Genomic DNA, 3302 nt, shown 5'->3' on the forward strand with positions numbered 1-3302 from the left:
ACTGGCAATGACCATGCTTGAATGGTGCTTTTTACATCCCACTGGCATGGAACCAGTCAATTCTACTCTCTATCTCACTTGGGCGGTGGGTGTCTTTGTCTTGTAAGTTACCTGGTGACCTCACTGGTGCTGATGTTGTGTAAAAAAGCACCCAGAACAGTTTTTTTTCTTTACAGTAAATGTTTCTATTTTCGCTTTTGTTAAACACAATATTTTAATCATTTATAAATATTTTTAAGTGAATGTGATTTTGAAAAATCTAAGTTGTTTGTACAGTAAGTATTTATATTTTAGCTTTCTTTAAACAGACAATATTTTAATGTTTTTTTAAAATTATTTTCAAGAAACTTTTTTTGGCATGTTTAGAAAATATTCTAAAGTGAAATAAACTTTAAAAATATGGTAAATATTTTGTAAAAGACCTGTTCGTAACCTCAGTGTGAAATAGTTTTTTTGGAGTGCATACATGGTATCTCACCTCGAAAGATTTGGCTGCTATTTCTAGCATGCCCTGCTACCAAGTAACAACTGTTTGCAATAAAGGTCTTGAAATAGCTGTTATGTGGTAGCAGGGTGTGTAAGAAATAGCAGCCAAATCTTTTCTTTTCTGGGGAAAGGAGCCGTTTACACATGATTTCGATGTCACGTTCATTGAAAGCATGCGAAATAACCTGGAAAAGGCAAAAAACAAAAAAAAACTCCACAAAATTATAACTCTGTTGCTGGAAAACTCAGAGTTCCCGGTGACCCCATTGGGTAGTCTAGTCTGTCTATATACACAGCATTGGCCAAAAATCTATACATATATTCTATAGTCATTCATTGTTCATTGCTTGCATATATATGTGTGTGTGTGTACTCCCCAACTTAGGATGGTATTAGGGACTGATAAACACATTGCTAGTCAAAATGAAGCTTTATATAAATACAGAAAAATATGAAAAATGAAAATAGAGCTTGTCTTATATTTTGTGGCCTACATACACATACAACCTGGCATTGTTGGTGATGTAGGACTGGTTTTGTTGGAGTTAAATAGGAAAAAGGCAAGAAGAATAGGGTTTTCAATTGTGTATGAGGCAGCAAAACTTGTTGAATGCACAGATTAGGTAACAGGTGCTGGAGGATCAGAAAAAAGAGCACAAACAGATAAAGGCTTATTTTAAAAATGTACTTATTGTAGACTAAAAAAGAATGTGTCTTTTCATTTATATTTAGACATAGCTTCCTAAGCTTGCCTTTCAAAAGTGCTGAATGTTAACAACCAGACCTAAAATATTTGCACTACCTTAGCAAGTGCAGTGGATCCTTTTGCCAGGTGTCTAGTTTTTGATTTCTTTGATGTATCTTAAACTTCATCACCAGTCCCCCCCACACTTGACCTCACTTTTTTTTTTCTTTTTCTTCTTTTCCAACTTTTTATTCAGGAGATATTCAGCTTTCAACTGTTCGACACGATTTTCATCAACTATAAATCAAATTGTTTTGTGAATGCTACGATTTGATACAAATGACATGATATTCTCTATATGAAAGCTTTTCAAGGTGTTCACATAGGTTTTTTCCAACACATTTTCCTAAATACTGTTTATGTATTATTTTGTAACACACTTTAGCAATGTTCCAAATTGCATTCAAAATGTAATGTTTCCAAAAATCATGGAGTGAAGTTTTGTGTCTATTGTATCAATCAATTTGGCAAAGATTATTTGTCCATAATCTTTGAAAATATGCATGGTGCCTTTTGATCCATGGATAAGATTAACAGTATCATGTTTGTGAGTGGTGGGGTAGGTACTACGATTCCATCATTGAAATGGTATAGATGACTTGGTGCATTATCTAAAATTAATAAAATTTTAATGCAATTTTCTTATAATATTTCTTTACTCTATTTTATATTACTTGTTTCAGTCATTGGACTACGGCATGTGGGGCACCACCTTGAAGGGTTTTGGTGAACAAATCAACCCTCAGTACTTATTTGTTTTTTTTTTTATTTGGTGCTTACTCTGTTGTCTCATACTGGGCTATGATCTTTAATTTTCTTTCAAAATTGATTGATTTTTCTTTTTCTCCACACTCCCACTACTAGCCGGAGATTCACTTTAACACTTGAAGTTTTGGGGTTAATGCACAACAGGTACACACAGAAAAAATTAAACTAGAAGGAAAATTGAAATAAACATCACTAAGCCATGCAGTGAATGAGAGGGAGAGAAAGTACAATGTGATTTTCAAGGGAGCACAAATGTAAGCAAACACATAGAAATGCACACAAACACACACACAGGTTACTTTCAGGTTCATCTTCCAAATCCATTTACAAGTTCAGAGAGCTCCTACCTCTGCTGGTAATTAAGGGCTTCTCTCTTAGAGTAAAAGGCAGATTGTATGATGCCTGTGTGCGAACAGCCATGCTACACAGCAGTGAAACATGGGCTGTGACCATCGAGGACATGCGTAGGCTTGAAGGAAATGAAACTAGTATGCTTTGCTTAAGGTGCAATGTCAGTGTGCATGTATAACAGAGTGTAAGCATCTTGAGAGCAAAGTTGGGCATAAGAGGCATCAGATGTGGTGTGCAAAAGAGACGACTGCACTGGTATGGTCATGTGATGCATATGAACGAGGACAGCTGTGTGAAGAAGTGTGAAGCTATGACTGTGGAGGGATCCTGTGGAAGAGGTAGACCCAGGAAGACATGGGACAAGGTGGTTAAGCACGATCTTTGAACACTGAGCCTCATGGAGGTGATGACAAGTGACTGAAACCGTTGGTGATATGCCGTACTTGAGAAGATTCATGAAGCCAAGAGAAATTGTAGCTGTGGCCAATGCTGGTGTCATTTAACTGTGTTAGTGGCATGTAAAAAGCACCCATTACACTCTTGGAGTGGCTGGCATTAGAAAGGGCATCCATGCCAAATCAGACAGGAACTTGGTGCAGTTATCCAGCTTACCAGTTTCAGTCAAACTGTTTTGCCAGCATGGAAAGCAGACACTAAATGATGATGATGATGATGTGTCCATGTGCATGTACATATGTGTCTATCTATCTATCTATCTATCTATCTATCTAAAAGCACCCACTACACTCTCGGAGTGGTTGGCGTTAGGAAGGGCATTCAGCTGTAGAAACTCTGCCAAATCAGATTGGAGCCTGGTGTTGCCATCCGGTTTCACCAGTCCTCAGTCAAATCGTCCAACCCATGCTAGCATGGAAAGCGGACGTTAAATGATGATGATGATGATGTGTCCATGTGCATGTACATATGTGTCTATCTATCTATCTATCTATCT

General features: G+C 37.1%; 1 protein-coding gene across 1 annotated transcript in view; it reads left to right on the forward strand.

Annotated features, from left to right (window-relative positions):
• LOC106880919 (uncharacterized) overlaps positions 1 to 3302 on the forward strand; it is a 64803-nt gene that overhangs the window by 37634 nt on the left and 23867 nt on the right. The window lies entirely within an intron of this gene.

This window comes from Octopus bimaculoides, chromosome 11 (assembly GCF_001194135.2).
Source record: "Octopus bimaculoides isolate UCB-OBI-ISO-001 chromosome 11, ASM119413v2, whole genome shotgun sequence".
In the NCBI taxonomy this organism is placed as follows: domain Eukaryota; kingdom Metazoa; phylum Mollusca; class Cephalopoda; order Octopoda; family Octopodidae; genus Octopus; species Octopus bimaculoides.